This window comes from Phyllostomus hastatus, unplaced genomic scaffold (genome assembly GCF_019186645.2).
Source record: "Phyllostomus hastatus isolate PE091 unplaced genomic scaffold, TTU_PhHast_1.1 phas_contig_98, whole genome shotgun sequence".
Classification (NCBI taxonomy): Eukaryota; Metazoa; Chordata; class Mammalia; order Chiroptera; family Phyllostomidae; genus Phyllostomus; species Phyllostomus hastatus.
Genome location: NW_025333999.1, coordinates 10,644,364 through 10,668,820, shown reverse-complemented (window position 1 = coordinate 10,668,820; position 24,457 = coordinate 10,644,364). Strand labels below are relative to the sequence as shown.

The 24,457-nt window shown below is 37.9% G+C and overlaps 1 pseudogene; it reads left to right on the top strand.

Annotated features, from left to right (window-relative positions):
* Nucleotides 1-9,369: 9,369 nt before the first annotated feature.
* LOC123828625 lies at nt 9,370-9,494 on the top strand (annotated as a pseudogene).
* The last annotated feature ends 14,963 nt before the right edge of the window (nt 9,495-24,457 follow it).

The following is a 24,457-nucleotide window of genomic DNA, read 5'->3' as shown; positions in this document are numbered from 1 at the left end:
AACTGCAAGTTTTGTTTTCTTTTGCTTTTTAGCACCAAACAGTAGATGCATCTTCTGTGCCTGCTACCAAGCACAGGACCTACATGGATGAATAACTAAATACCACTTGCTTTCAGACTCTCAAAAGACACTGTCCACCCATCACTGCCCTTAACCCCTGGCCAGCATCCTGACACCACGTCACATGAAACCTGACGTGGGCCACAGCACCTGATGGAGGTGCCTGCCAGGCACCCCCACATCATCCGCCATTAGACCAGCCACTTAAACCGACACTTGCTTGCTTTTTCATTCCCTGGTTCCACACCCCAGCCCAAGAGGCAGTAGCTGGTGTCATAGTTGGAAGAGAAAACGCTAGAACCAGACTATTCCAGCTCCAATCCTAGTGTTCCTAGTTGTATGAATTTGGGCAAATTACATACACTTTCTAAGCCTCAGGTCCTCCATCTGTAAGAGGGAAGATGGCAGCTCCTACCTCATAAGGTTATCATAAAGGTTAAATAGTTTAATATAATAAGTAATACATAAGTGATTAATATCTGCTTTCAACCCCTTCCATGGCCTGACAAGCCATTTGAGACTCTTTGTGCTGGGTTTCTGAATGCATCTCCCCAGTACGCTGTGTAGTCTACACACCACTTCAGTGCAAGCATCACCTATTGCTTTAGCTAAGAAGTAGAGCCTCCACCAGCACTTGGACTGCACACAGCAAACATCTCCCTGAACACCGATGCACTCAGAGCACTTATGCTGAGCCTCGCTCAGCTGTAGGTTTTGATCTGAAAACAGGAGTGTTGGAGCAGACCTGTGGTTCCCAACCTTTTCTACATTATGCATACCTTAGAAAGTCTGAAGAAAGCAGTCAATTCCCTTTGAGTCTATAGTACAACTCTATGCTAAGAACCTCTCTGGATTGGATGATTTCTGAAATAAAATTTTAGTTCTAAAACTATATAAAACATACACAGACAAAGCAGGTTAAGAAAATCAGGTAACATGTGAAGAATGACATTCATCTGTTATACACTGTTAAGTCTATGCTGACTATTAAAAAAATTTTTTTTGCCTGTATCTGTCCAATTTTCCCAACACCATTTATTGAATAGACTGCCTTTACCCCATTGTATGTTCTTGGCTTTTTGTCAAATATTAATTGACTATAAAGGCATGGGTTTATTTCTGGGCTCCTTATTCTGTTCCATTGACCTATATGCCTGTTTCTATGCTAGTACCATGCTGATTTGATTACTATGGCTTTGTTATACAGCCAATTATTATAATCTTGAAATACCTCTACTCTATTAAATTTTATCTATCCCAAAGCCCTAATACCTCTCTGCTCCTGTTATTCTGGCCACTCTGGGCTATTCCCCACATCCTAAAGACTTCCACATCACCTCACAAAAAGGGTAAGTATCTGACACAAAAGGAGGGCATTTGAAACCCTGGGATGGCATCACTTTGATCAATCAGTGCTTACTATTTTGAGTATCATTCCTGGTATATAGTAAACCTTCAAAGAATGATATAGACAAAAATGTCCTAGGAGATTAGAAGATGTCAGAAAAGTTTCCTAGAGAAGGTGACTTCTGAGCTAGGCACTGAGTCATGTAGAATCTAGAGAGCATGGGGAGAGGAGCCCACTTCAGACACAGTGGTAGACACAGAGGAGGCAAGGCATGAAGAGCACTCAATGGGAAGCAAGGGAGTCCATCTAGGTGAGCACACAATATTCATCAGGAGTTAAGGTGGAACAGCAGGTAGAGGTCAATCTCTGGATGAACTTTAATGACCAAGCCAAGGAGTTTGAAATTTGTCCATAGTGCAAAATCAAGCCTATCCTAAAGGGAGGAAGAACCAGACTCTTAGCTGGGATTTTCCCCCTAATCTAGCCCTACCACATTATTCTGAAACTCTTTAACCTCACAGAGTGAAATTAAAGATTCAGAAAATACAAGAAAGTATACAGTAATAGCAGATTGTCAGAAAACCCAGGGACTTTGAATGTATCCTGACTCTATCTCATTTAGCATCTCAGAGTGTCCAACACCTTTTCCACCTCCAGAGTTACTTGGTACTAAGAGAATTTGGGCTTCTATATTTGATTTTCTCCTAAAATGTTTAGACTTGAGGGTAAACACAGGAGTTTCTTTGACTAGCATACAAATGATCACCTACCTCATAGCTCTCACTTGTTATTTTTTCTTAGTATTAGGGTCAGTAAAAATGTCCAGTACAAGCAGCCACTTTGCTCTACCTTTAGCTCAAAGCAGTTGATAAGAATGCATAGCTAGCAGAGACATCTCCAGGTTTGGCTTGGTACTGAATTTTGGGCATGATGGATATGAAGTGGGAACAATAAAAAATATTACTGGATGGAGCTGTACCTTCCATACCATAGTATGCTCCTTATTTTCATCCAAGTACTCAAGATTGAAGAGAGAGGAGCAAAAAGAAGGGCAGGGCAAAGAGGCAGAGAGAGAAAGGAGGGTAAAGAGAGGGCAAAAAAAAAAAAGAGGACAGGAGCAAAAGAAAAGGAAACAAATTAATAAAATTAAAGGGTTGAATAAACATTTGCTGGCAGCTTAAGAAGTAGACATGGGGTCTTACATCTATGACCCCAGGTTAACTAAACACTTCAAACCATGAAGGCTCCTGCCTTTAGGGATGTGGGCTGTGGGCTGTGTCCCAGCACCCTGGGCTGGCAGGTGGAGGGACACAGGCCTCAGAAATGGCCAACAGACCAGCCTACAGAGGATCTCTATCGCACTGGCTGCTGCCAAGACACCCCTTCACAGATCAAGATTCCTATCCACCTGCTTCTTTCAAAAGCCCTGCCCTGGCTAGTGTGCCAGCTCACCAAGTCAACAGCAGGCTGGGTTCCCATCTAGCACACTGGAGCTCAGTCAGGACAGCAGAAACAGAAGTACCAGAGGGTAAGAGCAAGTCTAGCTGTATCTAGAGGATGATGGAAATGAATCCCTAGGACCTGGAATCTGTCTTCAGATCCAAATATGGGAGATAAATCCAAGAGCTGGGAGGCAAGGTAAGGCAATAACAGTGGGGGAAGTAACACAAGAAGCGAAGTGAGCATGACAAAAAGAACTGCCTTCACTGGAACAGCCTTTAATTCTACGTTTAGCTATGAAATCGGGAGTGGGGAAGGTGGCCTGGTCTACACTCACAGGATTGGGCACATATCAGGGAGATTAACCTCACCCTGCCTTGCTAGGAATGTCAACACAGTCACAGTTATTTGTCCATGTACACACACACAAGCACACACTTTTGTGTGAATACGTATGCATACACACATAGTCTGAACCTTGGCACCTCTATTTTTAGACTGTTAACTCATCCAGAGATGACTACAGGCTACCAACTGGAAAAATAAATATCTTGTGTCTTGATTTAATACCCACCATTTGGGTCTCTTTTCTCTAGACCTTGGATTTTTTCCACTGTCAAACTATGCCTGATATGAGCTAAACTTTCGGTGGTTTGGAGGATAACATGAGAGAATGCATTGTAAAAGTGCTTTGGAAAAGCATATGTATTATATCAATGTAAGAGACTGTATTATTAAAACAACTCTGTGTGCTACTTAGTGATCAGTTCTTTCAAATACAAACTAATCCCAAGACCTAAACCAATGACAACACATTTATGATTATAGTCAAGGTATAAATTTTGATTCCCAGATCAGCTCACACTGACTTGCTTCAGGTTCTTCTCCACCTTCAAGGAATAGGTTTACCCTGGAGGTGTCCAGGGGGAAAAATGCAAAACACCCAGTCATGTTTGAATTTCACATGAACACCAAATAATCTTTTCATGTATATATATGTTCCAAACCATGCATGGGACATATTTATGCTAAAAATGTATCCCATTTACCTTAAATTCAAACTTAAATGTGCCCTGCATTTTTATCTGCTGAATCTGGCAACCTTATTTGATTCATATATTGGCTTCTTATCTCCTTCTGAACACAACTGTTTTCAGTATAGCAATAATCTTGGCCAACATTAAAACAGAAAGGGAGACATGAGCTACCAATTTCATTCTTGAAAACATAGAATGTCTTTTTATTTATGTGTTGATTTTATAAATATAGTCCAGTATTTTTCTCAAAATGATACTTCAAAAGCAAAAAGTTCAGAGCCTAGAAAGCCTCGCTCTCCAACTCCCTTCTTATCCTCACTTCCAGGCTCATCCTTTCCAAATAACAAACACTAATCTCAAAACAAAAAGAGAACATGGATGCAACTGGAAAGCATTATGCTAAGTGAAATAAGCTAGGCAGTGAAAGACAAATACCATATTATCTCACCTTTAACAGGAACCTAAACAACAAAACCAAGAAACAAGCAAAAAATAACCAAAGACACTGAAATAAAGAACAGACTGACAGAGTTCAGAGGGGAGAGGAGAGGGAATTTCAGGGGAATTTCAGGGGAAAGGGGGAAGGGTTTACAGGAATGAATATAAAGAGCACATGGATAAAAACTAGGGGCGGGTGGAAATGGGAGGGAGGACGGGAGGGCTGGGTGGGTGGGTTGGGATGGGAGTAAAAGATAGAAAATTGTACTGCAACAACAATTAAAATAAAATTAAAAGCAAACAAACAAAAAAAAAGCAAAAAGGGAACAAACAGAGCTCTTACCTGTCCCAGCACCAATTTTAATCTTGGCTTCCCAGATGCACCTTAGAAGCATGGAATCATTAGAATATGCAAATGATCAGACCACACCCCAGCCCAATTACATAACAGTCACTTGGGGTGATTCTCATCCATTGGTAGTTCTCAAAGCTCTGCATGTGATGATCTTAATATGCATCCAGAGTTGAAAACCACTCTTAGCCTTTACATCTCATTTTCAGAGCAAGCCTGAGCCCCTGAGGAAGTGTTAGGGAGATTCAGGAATCAGGTGGTTGGGAAGGGAAGGAAGGCAGCAAAAAGAAATAAGATCTGTTGCACTCTGTCTGTCCTCCAGTTCTGAATTTTGATTTGTTCTTTCTCCTCCTGCTTTTACTTTGGCTGCAACCACCTTTGCCATGGGGTAGATATATATGATCCAAAGCTTGTCATCAAATCTCCCCAGTATTAGCAAATAGATTTAAAAGGTGGAATGAAACTATGAATAATAACTAACACTTTAAGAATGTATGATATGTTTTATCTTCATAATCAGAGATCACACCCACAGTACAAACAAGGAATCTGAAGGTCATAACATTTAAGTGAATTGACTAAGGTCCCCTGTTGTATATATAAGTGGTCCAGCTAGAGCCAAGACCAGGTGTTCCTATGACACAGCAATGTGTCACCATGTACATCTGCTTAGAGTGTGATCTGTCCAATTCCGGAGAGCATCATACACTGTACTATAACATGAATGGTGACTCTAGAGGACAGCCATACCCAATCTTCACAATCTAGTCTGCCAGTCGTAGATGGCTTCCCCAGAGACTGTTAATAGAAGTACCAAAGATCAGAGTTCTACAACAAGGAACCTAATTTTGAGACAAAATTGCCCCCTGAACCGGGTGGTAAATCCCTTTTTTTCCCCTACCACTATGGCAGACTTGACTTCAAAAGGGATAAATGGTTTTGGGGGGGTGGGGAGGGAGTAATTACAAGCGAGGGTCAAAGGCAGGTTATGCAAATAGTATCCTCTCATAGCTACATCATGCTCAACATGTCCCAAACTCTCCCCAGAACTGTTCCTCTCCCGTAATAGCTTCTAACAGTTCATTTCAGCATTTTTCATGTGGTAATTCTAGCCAAAGGCCTGGAACTTATTTTATATCCACACCCATTCCTTCACTTCCTCACACACAGTAAGTCAAGATGTCCTGACATTTCACATCCTAAATAGTTCTCACATCTCTCCCTGAATGTCCAACCTTAACTACCCCAAAGTCAGTCATTGCACCTCAACTCTATCCTCCACATTGACACCATAGTGACTGCTCTAAGATGCTAATGTGACATATAATTCCCCATCTTAAAACACTTTAGTGGTTCTCTGTTGCTTACAAGATGAAGCTTAAATGCTTCAGCATGACACATGCATCTTTTCATGACCTGGGCTGCCTCTTTCTCTAGTCTCACTCTACTATTTCCTACTGTGTCCAGTATGCTTTGGTAAAATCAAACTGCTTGTAGCTTGTACCTTATGTCATCTGATTTCACACTAATATGTCTTTATTCATGGTGGACCTCTGACCTGAACCATCCCCTTCCCCCAACCATGCCTTCTTTATTGTGTAACATCCTCCCAGTCTCCAAGGCTCACTCAAGTGTCATTTCTTCTAAGAAGGCTTAAATCAACAGTCAGCATGGGTGAAGAGCCTCACTTCTGAGCTCCCATAGCAATGTCTGTCTTAGCTCTTATTATATTGTACAGAAAGTGTCCTGTCTGCCTGTCTATGTGACCTTCTCCCTCAGAGATCACAAACTGATGGCTTCCCTGCTAAATGCAACCCCAGCTGTCTTTTGTCTGTTTGCAGTATGTCTTTTCTAATTCCATATGATGTGCAGGTATTTAACAAATGAGTAAAATGATGTTCAACTTCTATCTAAGACGTAGTAACAAAGACCAGATTGAACCTCTTGCCTGAAACAATCAAATCAAACCAAACCAAAAGACAAAACATGAGTAAAAGTTTTCGAGAAACTGGGCATCAGATGATGGAGGACAGCAATCCCTGAAAGGTGGGAAACCAGTGAGGTGAGCCCACTTTTGCCCCAGCGTGTTGCCTTAAGAGGGTTTCCAGGTCAGAGTAGGTGGGGAAGGGAAACTTTCCAGAGCCCACTGCACTCCCTGACCTGAGAACACTAAGCTGACCAAGGTGGTTAAAATTCACAGGACAGAATATCAAAAAGGAGAGAGGTGCATGGGGAAAACACTCTGGGTATCTGCAGAGGGTCCCCACTGAGTATTCCGTATACTGATCAGCACATGCTTTTGAAAAGGCTGCCTAAGGCCAGGGAAAGAATAATCCAAAAGAATTAGGAGGATTTTGGATTAGAATAATCCAAAAGTACCCAGTAATCACATAAAGCCAAAAATATCACCTATTGCCGACAGCCAGACTGGAAAACCTTATAATTCACAATGCATTTGTTAGAGAACTCAAAAGGATCTTACCTTGGTAATGTCAAATAATTAGCCCTAGATGGAACATTACTCTTGTACCACTTAACAAATCTTAAAAGCCAGACACTAAATTAATTAAAATATTTCCAAGAATATCAACTATGTACTAGAACAAAGGTTAAGAATATTTGTAAAAAATACAAAGGTATCCAGCCTTCAGTAAGGTAAAATTCACAATGTCTGCCATCCAATAAAAAATAACCTTTGCAAAGACACCAAAAATATGATGTCTTATGAGGAGAAAAGCTGATCAATAAAAAACACTCCATAACTGACACATAGGTTAGAATTTGTAGACAAAAACAGTACAAACATAAAATATAACAGTATATTATACATTCAAAAAGTTAAGTAGCAATATGGAAGCTACAGAAAAGACAATTGTAATGTTTACAGATTAACAACTACAATGTTAGAAACTGTAAAATATGTAGTATCAAATTAATGATAGCTCAGACATTGCAGGTAAAAAAGAGTAGAGAATTTTTATAGACATAGCGATAGAAACTCCACAAAAAGGAACACAGAGAGGAAAAAAGGGAAACAGCATCAGCTGGACACATTTAGTTGTACTAATATATATGTTGTGGAAATCCCTGAAGAAGGAGGGAGAAAAAAAGATTTTAAAAATTAATGGCTGACAAAACTATTTTCTGTTATTTTGAGCAACAAAATAAATTAAGTAGCATTGGGTTATAACCCATAGTACAAAATAAATATCCACAAGTGAGTCCATAAGACTTCAATAAATAATTGAATAAATAAACAAATGGAAGATAATAGATAAATCACAGAAGAATTCTAAATGATTTACTTTTAAAAATTGCTCTCAAGGGGGTGAAACATAAGTCCTCACTCCTTAAAAGACCGTGCACAAAGACTTCCTTTCAAAGCCTACAATATGGAAAGGGATTGAGGGGGCAACTTTATAGTGGAGAAATTTGAAAATTCGACTTTATATCCCAAACAGGTGATTGAATGAGAAGTCACATTTAGAGTGTCTATCGTTGACATGGGTGATACTGACTCATGGCCTTCCTGCCAAGAACACATAACCTTAGACTGAGCATGAGACAAACATACAAATCTCAATTGAGGGACATTCTACCAAATACCTGTCTGGTACTCTTTAGAGCTGACACAGCCATCAGAAAAAAAAAAAAAGAAAAGGAAAACATGAGAAATTGTTACACTCAAAAAGAGACAAGAGACAAAAGAAATGTGACAAATAAACATAATGTGATCCCAGAACAGAAAAACAACATTATGTAAAACTAAAGAAAATGTGAATTAAATATGGATTTCAGTCAATATTGGTTCATTAATTATGACAAATGTACCATACTAATAAATTAGATGTTAATAATAGGAAAAAACACACTGTAATTTTTAGGTAAATCTAAAACTATTCTAAAATAAAAAAGATAACAGCAGATTTCTCTTGGAAGTAATAAAGATAAGAACACAACACAGCAACCTCCTTTTTAGAAACTAGAAGAAAAATATTGTCCACTTAGAATTCTATACCTGGCAAAATTTTCTCTCAAAAACAAAGGCAAAGTAGAGATTTTTTTTTAGATATTCTAAAGCTGAAATAATTTATCATTAGAAAACCCTCACTACAAGAAATGTTAAAGGAAGCTCTTTAGACAAAAGAAAGTAAAACTCTATGGAAATATGGATCTATGCAGACAAATAAAGAACATCAGAAATTATTACTGTGTGTGTTAATATGTAAAGGTTTTCCTATTAAATCTCTTTGGAGGTAATTAACTGTGTAAGTAAAAAGTACAATAATGTATTGTAGGTTCAGAATGTATGCATAATTAAAATGTATGACACCAATAGAATAAAGGCCAGGAGAGAAATGAAATGATCACAAGGAAGATTCTTATATAGTACACAAGTGGTACAGTATCATTGGAAGGTAGACTGTGATAAATTAAAGATGCTTACTATAAACCTTAGAGCCATACTAAAATAACACAACAACAAGTTATAGCTATAAATCAACAAAGAAGATAAAAATAAATTTAAAAAGTAGTCAAGAAATCCCCCAAAAAAGGCAGAAGAAGCAAGGAAAGAGGGAACAAAGAATAACTGGGGTAAACAAAACATATAGCAAAATGATACGCTTAAATATATCCACAATCACATCGACTGTAAATGGTCTGAACACCCAATTAAAAGATGTAATATCTCTATCGCTTCTTGGCCTTTTGGCTAAGATCAAGTGTAGTATCTGTCCTTATCAGTTTAAAACATATAGTATCTAAATGGATTTTTTGTTTGTTTTGGTTTTAATTTTTTAAATTACAGTGACATACAATATGACATTAGTTTCAGGTATATAAATAGTGACTAGACATTTACATAACTTATGTCACCCCAATAAGTCTAGTGCCCATATGATACCATACATACTTATTACAATATCATTAACTATATTCCTGTTATATCCCAATGACTATTTTTGTAACTGGCAATTGGTACTTTTTAACTGAATGGATTTTTTAAAATGGCTCAACTATATGCTGTCTATAAGAAATGCAACTTGACATCCAGACAGGATGGAGGTGCATGTGGATAAGCTTTGCCTCCTCACACAACTGAAAGAAGGACAACAACAAATTTAAAAACAAAAAATAACCAGAACTTCCAGAAAATCAAACTGTATGGAAGTTCAACAACCAAGGAATTAAAGAAGAAATATTCATCCAGACTGGTAGGAAGGGCAGAGAAAGACAGTCAGAGTGGAGAGGACACTAGCAAGGCAGTGGCTGGTGGAGCGGGTGGTCCCACATTTGTGTGCAGATAAACCAGGAAGAACAATGGGGAATGAGACAGACCACACAACACAGGGTACCAGTGTGGGGAAATAAACCCCCAAAGCCTCTGACTTAAAAAATCTGTGGGGTTGAGGCAGCAAGAGAAACTTCCAGCCTCATAGGAGGGTTTGTTGGAGAGACTCACAAGGGCCTAGAATGTACACAAACATACCCACCTGGGAATCAACACCAGAAGGGCCCAATTTGCTTGTGGGTAGCGGAGGAAGTGACTGAAAGCCAGCCAAGAGCCAAACAAGGGGTTAGGTTCCCCTATCAGATCCCTCCCCCACATACAGTGCCACCAACACAGTGACATGGGTTGTCCAGCCCTGGCGAATATCTAAGGCTCCACCTCTTACTACATCACAGATGTGCCAAGACAAAGAAATATGGCCCAAATGATAAAACAGATCAAAGCTCCAGAAAATACACAACTAAGCAACAAAGATATAGCCAACCTATCAAATGCACAGTTCAAAACACTGGTAATCGGGATGCTTAAAGAATTGGTTGAGTATGGTCACAAAATAGAGGAACAAGTGAAGGCTATGAAATGTGAAATAAAGGAAAATGTATAGGAAACCAACAGTGGTGGTAAGGAAACTGGGACTAAATCAACAGTTTGCGCCAGAAGGAAGAAATAAACACTCAACCAGAACAGAATAAAGAAACAAGAATTTCTCAAAACAATGAGGAGAGACTTAGGAACCTCCAGGACAACCTTAAATGTTCCAACATCCAAATCATAGGGGTACAAGGAGGAGGAGGAGAGAAAGAAAGAGCAAGAAATATGGAAAACTTATTTGAACAAATAATGAAGGAGAATTTCCCCAGTCTGGCAAAGGAAATAGACTTCCAGGAAGTCCAGGAATCTGAGTCCCAAAGAAGTTGGATCCAAGAAAGCACACCCCAAGACACATCATAATTGTATTACCCAAGATTAAAGATAAGGAGAGAATCTTAAAAGCAGCAAGAGAAAGGAGACAGTTACCTGCAAAGGAGTTCCCATAAGGCTATCAGCTGATTTCTCCAAAGAAACCCTGCAGGCAAGAAGGGTCTGGAAAGAAGTATTCAAAGTCCTGAAAGGCACGGACCTACATCCAAGATTACTTTATCCAGCCAAGCTATCATTTAGAATGGAAGGGCAGATAAAGTGTTTCCCAGATAAGGTAAAGCTAAAGGATTCATCATCACCAAGCCCTTATTATATGAAATGTTAAAGGGATTTATCTAAGAAAAAGAAGATAATCAAAACTATGACCAGTAAAATGACACCAAACACAACTATCAACAACTGAATCTAAAAACAAAACAAAAACGAAGTAAGCAAACAACTCAAACAGAATACGGAGCAGAAAACGGAGCAGAATACGGAGCAGAAAACGGAGCAGAATAAGAGAAATGGAGATCACGTGGAGGGTTATCAACAGGGAAGGAGAGCAGGAAGAATGGGGAAAAAGGTACAGGGAATAACAAGCATAACTGGCAGTTACAAAATAGACAGGGGGACGTTAAGAATAGTATAGGAAGTGGAGAAGCCAAAGAATTTGTATGACCCATGGACATGAACTAAGGTGGGGGGTACAGGGCAGAAGGAAATAAAGGAGGGAAAAAAATGGGACAACTGTAATAGCATAATTAATAAAATATTTTTTAAGATTTTATTTATTTATTTATTTATTTATTTATTTTTAGAGAGGGGGGAAGGAAGGGAGAAATATCAATGTGTGGTTGCCTTTTGCATGATCCTGGTTGGGGACCTGGCCCACAACCCAGGCATGTGCTCTGGCTGAGAATCGAACCAGTGACCCTTTGGTTTGTAGGCCAGTGCTCAATCCACTGAGCCACACCAGCCAGGGCTCAATAAAATATATTTTAAAGCAATAAATAAATAAATAAATAAAAGAATTACTAGGGAACAGAAGTCATGTATGCTTCTCTTCCTGAGTAGAGCAGTAGAAAGGAAAAAATGCAAGAAGACTGCACAAATCTGTCTCAATAGATTAACCTGACATACTTCATAATCATGCTTTATAATTTTTAAAGTAATGTATGTTCTACATTCAAACAATGGAACACTATAGCAATGAGAGTGAATTATCTAATATCACATGCAGTAATATGAATCTCACGAACATAATGTTGAATGAAAAAAAAGACACAAAATAGTACACACCACATAGTTATATTTATATAAAGTACCCAAACAACAAAACTTTTCTGGATAGTGGAAACTAGTGCCTGAAAAGGAGTATAACAGATCTTCCAAAATGATTTTCTGTTTCATAATCTGGGTGCTAATCACATGGATGTATTAAAGTGTGTAAAAATTCTTCAAGCTATATACTTAAGCATTCTACAGTTTTCTGTATGTATCATCATATGTGTCGATAAAGATTAAAAGTTAAAAAAAGAAATGCAACTTAAATATAAAGACATAAACAGGTTTAAATTAAAATGATGGAAAATATATCATATGAACAGTAATTTTAAAAAGTTGGAACAAGTACACAGAAAATCAAAAAGAACATGAAAACTTGAACAACATTATGAACAAATTTGATCTAATTGACATTTTAGAAAAATACACTGAATAACAGTAGAAACACATTCTTACCAAGTACACAGGAAACATTTTCCAAGTAGGCCATCTTCCAAGCCACAGAAGAAGTCTTAATAAATCCAAAAGAATTCAATTTATACAAAGTGTGTTCTCTAACCACAATGGAATTAAATTAAAAATCACTAGAGAATGATCCCTGGGAAATGTCCAAATGTTTGGAAAGCAGATAATGTATTTCTAAATAACCCACATACCATAGAGTAAATTAAAAGGGGAATTAGAAAATATTTTGAACTGAATGAAAATACAATGTATTAAAATATGTTGTATGTACCCTAGGAAAAATGAAACTTATGTACACATAGAAACCTATACATGAATATTTAGCAGCTTCCTTCACAAGATCTGACAACTGAAAGCAACCAGAGTGTCCCACACAGGTGAGTGGTTACAGCACACGAACTCTGGCACATCCACATTAGTGACAAAAAGGAACAAACAGAAAGACAGGTGAGCAAGATGGTAGACTGGAGAGTTCCAGGCCCCTCATCCCACCACCACCCCCCAAAACCCCAAATAAACAATAACACTAGTCCCAAAGAGCTTCATAAGGACTCCAGAAATCAGCTAAGAAGCTGAAAACAGGCGAATGCCTAACCAAGAAAAAGCCACACTCAAAATGGTAGAAAATTTGTGGTGGCCCCTACCAACACTTTCCCTCATACAGCACAATCAGGTAGAACCCATTCCACTCCTGGCCCCTACCTCAGGAAAGAAGGAAACAGTGGAATGAACTTGCAGTGTTCTGGCTAGTCTGGGATTCTGTCTCACCTGATTTACAGTGCTAATAGAAACACAGATGGAGACCATTGAGAGTACTAGCCACCCTGGCCAGGGGGCAGGAGGTGGGGAGGAGGGCAGGGCTCACTTGGTTGGTGCTCATTCCATACACAAATAGGTTGCAGGTTCAATTCCCAGGCAGGACACATGCCTAGGCTACAGGTTCGACCCACCACTGGGGTGTGAATGGGAGGCAGCAGACCAGTGATTCTCTCTCACGTCAATGTCTCTCTCTCTCTCTTCCTCTCCCCCCCTCTCCCTCTCCCCCCAACTCTCTCTCTCTTTCCCCCTTCCTCTCTAAAGCCAGTAAGCATGTACATGTCCTTGAGTGAAAATTGTTTTTTAAAATGTACTGGCAGGGGCTTCAGTGCACAAGAGCGGCAAGGAGATTGCAGATCCGTGGGCATCTGGGGGTAAGAGAGTGTGGGAAGAACAATACCATAGAACCTCTAGGCTCCTGAAAAGAAACAAAAGTAAGACTCATAGAATATTATGACATTTGAAAGCAGTGATGTATGTGAGGGAATCTGGGGAAAACCACATGCATAGACCCAGGAGTGATACAAAGAAGGCCTGAGAGGAACTCTAGCCTTCAAGCAGGGTTGATTACTGAAGTCTTCCCTTGTACGTTGTCCAAGGACTGGGTGAAGTGGTGCCTTTCTCAAATGCTCACATGTCCACAAAAGGTCACAAGGAGCTCAAACATACATGGGGACAACAGTACTGGAGATTCCAGCTCTCCATATTCTCACCAACAGTTCTTCTCTATTCTTATAGTGGCCAACCTAATGGTGTGAGGTGGTGTCTCACTGTGGTTTTGATTTACACTTCACTAATGACTAATGATGTTGAACATCTTTCCACATACTTATTGGCAACATGTATATCTTCTTTGGAGAAATGTCTATGAAAGCCCATTGTACACTTTTGAATTGGGTTGTCTGTCTTTTTGTTGGTGAGTTGTAGGAATTCTTTACCTATTCTGAATATAAACCCCTTACCAGACATATGATTTGCAAATAGTTTCTCCCAGTCCATAAGCTATCTTTTCACTTTCTTGATAGTAACCCTTGATGCACAGAAGTTATTATTTTTGATGAAGGCAGTTAAAATATTGATAGGCATTGTATTGAATCTATGCATCTCTTTGAGTAGTACTGACATCTTAACAGTTACATCTTCCTATCCAAGAGAACACAAGATATGTCCATTTATTCACCTTCTTTATGTCTTTCAGCAATGTTTGGAGTTTTCAGCATACTAGTCTTCCACTTCCATGGTTAGATTTTTTTCTTATTTAATTAATTTAGGTGCTATTGTAAATAGAATTGTTTTCCTAGTTTTCCAGGTTTCCCATTGATGATGTATAGAAAGAAACACAACTGATTTGAGGGTGACCATCTTATACCTGCAACTTTGCTGAATTCATTTATTAGTAACTTTCTAGTGTATTCCTTCAGATTTGCTATATATATAGGATCATAACGTCTGTGAACAGAAATAGTTTTATCGCTCCATTTCCAATTTGGATGCCTTTTATTAAAATAGCTCTGGCTAGAACTTCCAGTACAATGTTGAAAGCAACAGAGAAAGCAGGCATCCTTGTCTCTTTTCTGATATTAGGGGAAAAGGTTTCAGTCTTCTCACCATTGAATATCATGTTAGCTGGGAGTTATTCATAAATACCCTTTATCATGCTGGAATTTTTTTTCTCTGTTCCTAGTTTCCTGAGAGATTTACCATGAAGGGTATTGAATTTTGCCAAATGCCTTTTCTGCATCCATTGAGATGGTAATGTGGGTTTTTTTTCTTCTTCCTATTGTCTCATTAATTAAATTGAACCACCCTTACATTCCTGGAATAAACCTGACTTGATCAGGGTAAATAATCCTTTGATATGCTATTGGATTTATTTGCTAACATTTTGTTGAAGACTTTTACATCTGCATTCATAAGGGATATAGGTCTGTAATTTTCTTTTCTTCTGATGTCTTTATCTGGCTTTGGTATCAGAGAAATGCTAACCTCCTAGAATGAGTTAGGAAGTGTTCTCTGCTCTTGGATTTTTTAGAAGAGTTTTTAAAAGATTGGTGTTAATTTTTTAAATGCTTGGCAGAATTCATAGTGAAGCCATGTGGTCCAGGACTTTTCATTTTTGGAAGGTTCTGATTGCTGACTCAGTCTCTGTAAGTGCTCCACATCTGATAGGATTTGCTAGTTCTTCATGAGTCAGTTTAGCTCATTTGTGTTTCTGGAATTTGTCCATTTTTTCTATGTTGGCATACAATTGTTCATAACATTCTCTACAATCTTTTCTCTTTTAAAAAATTGTCTTATTGTTACTCAATTACAGTTGTCTGTATTTTCTCCCCACCCCTCCCCCCCACCCCCTCCAAACCCACTTCCCTCCTTTGCTTCCACCCTTCCCCTTGGTTTTATCTATGTGTCCCTTTTAGTAGTTCCTGAAACCCCTTCTCCCTTCTGTACCCTCCCCTCTCCCCTCTGGCTATTGTTACATTGTTCTTATTTTCAATGACTCTGGTTATATTTTGTTTGCTTTTTTCTTTTGTTGATTATGTTCCAGTTAAAGGTGAGATCATATGGTACTTGTCCCTCACTGTCTGGCTTATTTCACTTAGCATAATGCTCTCCAGTTCCATCCATGCTATTGCAAAGGGTATAAGCTCCTTCTTTCTCTCTGCTGCGTAGAATTCCATTGTGTCAATGTACCATAGTTTTTGATCCACTCATTTGCTGATGGGAACTTATGTTGCTTCCAGCACTTGGCTATTGTAAATTGTGCTGCTATGAACATTGGGGTGCATAGGTTCTTTTGGATTGGTGTTTCAGGGCTCTTAGGGTATAATCCCAGCAGTGGAATTGCTGGGTCAAAAGGCAGTTGCATTTTTAGTTTTCTGAGGAAATCCCTTACTGTTTTCCACAGTGGCTGCACCAGTCTGAATTCCCACCAACAGTGCACTAGGGTTCCCTTTTCTCCACATCCTCTCCAACACTTGTTTGTTGATTTGTTTACATTGGCCATTCTGACGGGTGTGAGGTGGTATCTTATTGTGGTTTTAATTTGCATCTCTCTGCTAGCTAGTGATGTTGAGCATCTTTTCATGTGTCTCTGGGCCCTCCATGTGTTCTCCTTGGAGAAGTGTCTGTTCAAGTCTTTTGCCCATTTTTTAATTGGGTTTTTTGTCTTCCTGGAGTGGAGTCCTGTGAGTTCTTTATATATTTGGAAATCAAGCCCTTGTCAGAGGTATCACTGGCAAGTATATTTTCCCATACAGCTGGCTCTCTTTTCATTTTAATGCTGTTTTCTTTAGCCATGCAAAAGCTTTTTAATTTGATGTGATCCCATTTGTTTATTCTTCCCTTTATGTCCTTTGCCTTAGGGGACATATCATTGAAGATGTTGCTGTGTAAATGTCTGAGGTTTTCCTGCCAATGTTTCCCTCTAGGACTTTTATGTGGATAAAAGACTTGAATTTATCTTTGTGTATGGCATAAGTTGATGCTAGAGTTTCATTTTTTTGCATATAGCTGTTCTCCCAACACCATTTGTTGAAGAGAATATTTTTAATCCATTGTATGCTTCTTCCCCCTTTGTCAAATCAGACAAGAAAAAGAAATAAAAGGCATCCAAATTGGAAAGGAGGAAACAAAACTGTCACTGTTTGCAGATGACATGATAGGGTACACAGAAAATCCTATAGACTCCATCAAAAAACTACTCAACCTAATAAATGAATTTGGCAAAACACCTGGATACAAAGTCAATACACAGAAATCAAAGGCATTTTTGTATACTAATAATGAAACATCAGAAACAAAAATCAGGGAAAAAATCCCATTTGATATAGCAACAAGAAAAATTAAGTCCCTAGGAATAAACCTAACAAAGGAAGTAAAAGACCTATATTCAAAAAACTGTACAACACTGAAGAAAGAAATTAAGGAAGACACAAACAAATGGAAGCATGTACCATGCTCATGGATTGGAAGAATTAACATCATCAAAATGGTCATACTACCCAAAGCAATTTATAGATTCAATGCAATCCCTATTAAAGTACCCATGACATATTTCACAGATATAGAACAAACATTTCAAAAATTTATATGGAACCATAAATGACCTAGAATAGCTGCTGCAATTTTGAGAAAGAAGAGTAAAGTAGGAGGGATCACAATACCTGACACTAAACTATACTACAAGGCCACTGTAATCAAAACAGCCTGGTACTGGCATAAAAACAGGCACATAAACCAATGGAACATAACAGAGAGCCCAGAAATAAACCCATCTCTCTACAGTCAATTAATACCTTACAATCTTTTCTTATCTTTATAAGGTCATAGTAATGTTCCCAGCTTCATTTCTAACTTTGGTTTTCTGTGCCTTCTATTTCATTCATTGTCGGCCTAGCTAAAAGTTTGTTAATTCTGTTGATCTTTTCAAAGAACCAGCTTTTGGTTTTATTGCTTTTCTCTATTGCCTTTCTAGTCTCTATTTATTTATCACTACTCTAGTTTTTAAATTATTTCCTTCCTGCTGCTAGACTTGGGTTTAGTTTGCTTTTCTTTTTCTAGTTCTTTAAGATATAAAGTTAGGTTATTGATTTGAAATCTTTCTTTTATTTAATATAAGCATTTACAGATATAAGTTTCTTCATGAGCACAGCTTCATTGCATTCCAAACATGTTTGTATGCTGTGTTTCTTTCCATTCACCTGTAACTGATACCTATTTTCCCTTTTGATTTATTCTTTGATGCATTGGTTGTTTAAGATTGTAGTGTTTAATTTCCACATATTTGTAAATTTTCCAGTTTTCATTCTGTTACTGATTCCTAATTTCATCTCATTGTAACTAGAGAACATACTTTGGATGATATTTACCTTTTTAAATCTATTAAGACTTGTATTTTTGCCTTAAATATGGTCTATCCTGGAGAACCTTCCCTGTTCACTTGAGAAGAATGTGTATTCTACTGGTGTTAGGTGTAGTGTTCTATGTATATCTGTTAGGTCCAGTTGTTTATTATGTAGTTCAAGTCCTCTATTTCTTTACTTATGTCTGCTTATGTTACCATTATTGAAAGTGGAGTATTAAAATTTCCAACTAGCCCTGGCCAGGTGGCTCTGTTGGTTGGAGTGTTGTCCCATGAACCAAAAGGTTTCAGGTTTAACCCCCAGTCAGGCACATACGAGAGGCAACCTATTGATCTCTCGATCTCTCTCTCTCTTTCTCCCTTCCTCCCTCTCTCTCTACAATCAATAAACATATCATTGGGTGAGGATTTTTAAAAAAATTTTTAAAGTCTTTAACTATTATTGTAGAACAGTCTATTTCTCTCTTCAGTTCTCTAAATTTTTTCCACGTATGTATTTGAGATCCTATTATTAGGTGTGTAAATGTTTATAATTATTATTATATTGCTGTATTAAAACTTTCATTGATATATAATATCTTTCATTGTTCCCTGAATCTTTTTTATTTAAAACCTGCTTTGTTTGATATTAATATAACCACTCCAGCTCTTTTTGTTTACTATTTATATGGAATATATTTTCCATTTTTATGCTTTCAACCTATTTGGATATAAAGTGAGTCTCTTATAGAAAGTACATAGGTGAGTCATATATTTTATCCTTTCTGTTAATCTCTGTATTTTGATTAGAGAGTTTAATACATTTACATTTAAAGTAATTACTGAGAAGGTAAAACTGCTGCCATTTTGCTATGTTTTCTATATGCCTTATAGCTATTTTGTTTCTCATTTCCTCCATTACTGCCTTCTTTTGTGTTTGGTTAATTTTTTGAAATAAAACATTTTGGTTCCCTTCTCCTTTTCTTATTTGTATATTCTATAAATATTTTATGGTTACCATGGAGGTTACATTAGGCACCCTAAAGTTGTAACAATCTAATTTGAATTTATACAAATTTAACTTCATTAGTATACAAAAACTCTGCTTCTGTGCAGCTCTGTTCTCATCTTTCTGTTACTGATTTCAGAGTTGGCATCTTTATAAATTAAATACCGAATAACAATTAATAATTTTTATGCATTTGTCTTTTAAATCATGTACAAAGTAAAAAGCGGACTTGTAAAACAAAATTACAATAATAGGAGCTTTTACAATTTCCTATGTATTTACTTTTATCAGAAATCTTTATTTCTTCATATGGCTTCAAATAATGGTCTAGTTTCCTTTCATTTCAATCTGAAGAACTTCCTTTAGCATTTGTTGAAAGGCAGGTGTAGTGGTAATAAACTCCTTCAGCTTTTGTTTATCAGTAAATATCTTTAACATGGGAATTCTCCCTTGTTTTTGAAAGACAGTTTTGCTGCATATAGAGGTCTCAGTTGAGTTTTTTTTTTTCTTTTTCTGGCCTCCAAGATTTATAACCAGAGTTTGGCTGATAATCTTACTAAGGATCCTTTGTATTTGTTGAATCACTTCTCTGCTGATATTAAACTTCTCTCTTTGTCTTTGACTTTTTTTTTGACAGTTGGATTAAAATGTCTTTCAGCGTGGGTCTCTGAGTTTATTTTACTTGTAGTTAATGACCTTGGATTTCTAGATTTATATCTTGCATCAAATTTAGGGACCTTTCAGCCATTAGTTTTTCAAATATTCCTTTGGCCACCTTCTCTTTTCCTTCTGGGACTCCCATAATGTATATGTGGGCCCACCTGGTAATGTTCCACAGGATCCTAATACTCTGTTAACTTTCCTTCCTTCTTTTTTCTTTATTTTCTTCAGACTTGATCATTTCAATTGTCCCATCTATAAATTAATTGTTTCTTTTTCTTTCTCATATCTGCTCTTATACCCCTCTGTTGTACTTTATATTTTGATTATTCTGTTTTTCAGCTTCAGGATTTTTTTGTTCCTTTTTATAATTTTTATCTCCTTATTGGTATCCTCACTGTGTTCACATATTGTTTTTATTGTTTTTTATCTTTTTCATATGTTTCTTTAGCATTTTGAACATATTTAAAAGTTGACTTAAAGGTTTTGCCTAGTACATCTGACATCTGCACTTTCTTGGGTACATTTTCTGTCAATTTATTTTGTTCCTTTGAATACACTATACTTTCCTTTCCGATTTTTTGTACACCTTATGAGTTTTTTGTTGTAGAGTAAATATTTGAATCTTAAAAGGTAGTAACTATGAAAATCAGATTCTCCTGTCCCATAGTTTGCTGTCTTTGTGATTCTAACAGGGTGACTCTATGCCCAGATCAGCCTTCTCAGCAAATGCCTTCTCAGCAATGCCTTCTCTGGGTATATGTGATGGCTTCTAAATTTCCCTATATTCATAGTTGTTTTCAAATGTCCAAAATCACTTTAAATATCCTGGAAGTAACTACAGCTCATGGGAGTTGGAACAGTAATGGCCAGCTCCCATGCCCATGCCTCAGCAATCAGAGCAGCCACCCACAGCCAGAACACAGAATTCCAACATCTGGGAGGCAAGGTCTTTATTACCTGCCCTGGCTACAGCAAATGGCACCAAAAACACAGGCAGCCACCCCCACAGCTGCCCACCACAGGGATGAGAGTGAGGACTGGGTAGCCACATTACACTGATGGCTAAAATTAACCAAAATTAACTGCAGTTTAACAGGCAACCTGTCCCCTGGAAGCTACAGATATTCAGATAAACTCCAGTGTTCCAAAACATTGACTTCCAATAGATTCTGCCAGTACTATCATTGTCTAGGTGGAGACACAGATTCCTGATGCTTCCTACTCCATTATCTTCTTTGACATCACTTTTAAAGGGAAATTTCTATCACTAAATGCCTATATTAGAAAAGAAAAATGTCTCTCAAGTCAACAACCTCAGCTTCCACTTTAAGAAACTAGAAAAATAAGAGCAAATTAAATCCAACATAGACAGAACAAAAGAAATACTAAAGATCAAAGAAGGAAACAATGATATAGAACAGTACACCAAATCAGTGAAACCAAAAGCTGATTCTTTGAAAGACCAATAAAAGTGATAAAACTCCAACCAAACTAATCAGAAAAAAGCGTGGAAGACATACAAAGTTGCCGGTATCAGGTGTGAGAGAGTTGATTCTATACACATTAAATTTGACAACCTGGATGAAATAAATTTTTGAAACACAGAAACTGTAGCTGCCCTGGCCAGGTGGCTTAGTTGGTTGGAACATCATGCCATCATTCCATCCACCAAAAAGGTCACGGGTTGAATTCCCAGTCAGGGCACATACCTAGGTTGCAGATTTGATTCCCCATCGTCAGACATATATGGGAGGTAACCAGTCAATGTTTCTTTCTCTCTCTCCCTCTCTTTCTCTCTCTCTGTCTCTCTCTCTCTCTGAAATCAATAAAAATATCCTCAACTGACATATAAAAAAAAAGAAAACCTGAATAGTTCCATGTCTAACAAAGAAATTTAATTTATAATTAAAACACTCAAAAGAAAAACCCTCCAAGCCCAAATGACTGTACTGATTATTTCTACCAAATATTCAAGAAAGAAATGATACCAATTCTATACAAACTCTCCAGAAAGTAGAAGAAAAGTGAATACTTCCCAATGCATTCTGTGAGGCCATATAACCCCAATACTAAAGACAAAAACATTACAAGAAATCTACAGACCAACATTTCTCATAAACACATATAAAATTTTAATACAAAGTTTAACTAATTATATCCAATACTATATGAAAATAATAACTGATCATGACCAAGCAATTTTTCTTAAATTTACAAGCCAATCTATTCAATTACCATACTTACAAACTAAAAAAAAAATTCATATGATGATCTGAATAGATACAGAAAAAGCATTTGTCAAAATCCAACATCCATTCTTGGGGGGAAAAACTTTTTAAATACTAGGTTTGGAAGGAGCCTGATATAGAGCACCTTTAAAAACCTATAGTTAACATCAAAATTAGTGGTTTGCAGACTTCTGGCCAAGATGGAGGCATAGGTAGACACACTGTGCTTCCTCCCACAACCAAAAGAAGGACAACAGCAATTTAAAATCAAAAACAACCAGAACTGACAGAAATCGAACTGTATGGAAGTCCAACAACCAAGGAGTTAAAGAAGACGCATTCATCTAGATGGGTAGGAGGGGCAGAGTTGGGCAGCCAGGGCAGAGAGGACTCATGTCAAAGCAGCGACTGACAGACCCAGCAAGGTGGCGGACTGTGGAACAGGGCACAATGCACAAGGCAGCTGGTGGACAAGGAGGTCCCACATTTGCACGCAGATAAACCAGGGGAAACTGGGGAGCAGGACAGACCACACAGCCCAGGGTCCCAGCACAGGGAAATAACACCTCAAGTCACTGATAGAAAACACCTGTGGGTGCTGAGCTGCCAGGAGAAACTCCCAGCTTCACTGAAGAAATCCACAGGGTCCTAGATTATACACAGGCCAACCCACATGGGAATCAGCACCAGAAGGGCCCGATTTGCTTCTGGGAAGTGGGGGAAGTGACTGAAATGTTGCAGAGAGTGGAGCAAGTGCCATTGTTCCCTCTCAGGCCCCTTCCCCACATATAGCATCACAACCCAGCAACGTGAGTTGACCCACCCTGGTGAGCACCTAAGTTTCCACCCCTCACCACATCACAGGTGCATCAAGAAAAAAAAATGGCCCAAACAAAAGCAGAGATTAAAGCTCCAGAAAAAAATACAACTAAGTGACAAAGATATAGCCAACCTATCAAATGCACAGTTCAAAACACTGGTGATTAGGATGCTGACAGAATTGGTTGAATTTGGTTGCAACTTAGATGAAAAAATGAAGGCTACACTAAGTGAAATAAAGGAAAATATACAAGGAACCAATAATGATGGGAAGGAAACTGGGACTGAAATCAATGGTGTGGACCAGAAGGAAGAAAGCAACACCCAATAAGAATGAAGAAACAAGAATTCAAAAAAATGAGGAGAGGCTTAGGAACCTCTAGGACATCTTTAAATGTTCCAACATCTGAATTATAAGGGTACCAGAAGGAGAAGAGGAAGAGCAACAAGTGGAAAACTTATTTGAACAAATAATGAAGGAGAACTTCCCCAATCTGGCAAAGGAAATAGACTTTCAGGAAGTTCAGGAAGCTCAGAGAGGCCCAAAGAAGTTGGACCCAAGAAGGAACACACCAAGGCACATCATAATTACATTAGCCAAGGTAAAAATGAAGGAGAGAATCCTAGAAGCAGCAAGAGATAAGGAGATAGTCACCTACAAAGGAGTGCCCATCAGACTGTCAGCTGATTTCTCAAAAGATACCTTACAGGCAAGAAGGGGCTCGAAAGAAATATTCCAAGTCATCAAAGGCAAGGACCTACATCCAAGATTGCTCTATCCAGCAAAGCTTTCATTTAGGATGGAGGGACAGATAAAGTGCTTCTCAGATAAGGTCAAGTTAAAGGAGTTCATCATCACCAAGCCCTTATTGTGTGAAATGTTAAAGGGATTTATCTAAGAAAAAGAAGATCAAAAACATGTACAGTAAAATGACAACAAACTAACAATTATTAACAACCACACCTAAAACAAAAACAAAAGCAAACTAAGCAAACAACTAGAACAGGAACAGAACCACAGAAATGGAGATCACCTGGAGAGTTATCAACAGGGGAGTGAGAGGGGAAGAGAGGGGGAAAAGACACAGAGAATAAGTAGCATAAATGGCAGGTAGCAAATAGACCGGGAAAGGATAAAAATAGTATGGGAAATGTAGAAGCCAAAGAACTTATATGTATGACACATGGACATGAACTAAAAGGGGGAATGTGGGTGGGAGGGGGTGTGAAGGATGGAGGGGAGTAAAAGGGGAAAAATGGGACAACTGTAATAGCATAATCAATAAAATATATTTAAAAAAAATTACTCATTTAATTGAAAGACTACAAACTTTACACCTAAAAATCAAAAGGCAAAGATTTCCACTCTCACCACTTTTATCCAATATATAGAAGGTTCAAGCCAGTACAATCAGGCAAGAAAAAGTAATGAAAGACATGCAGATTGAAAAGGAAAAATGTA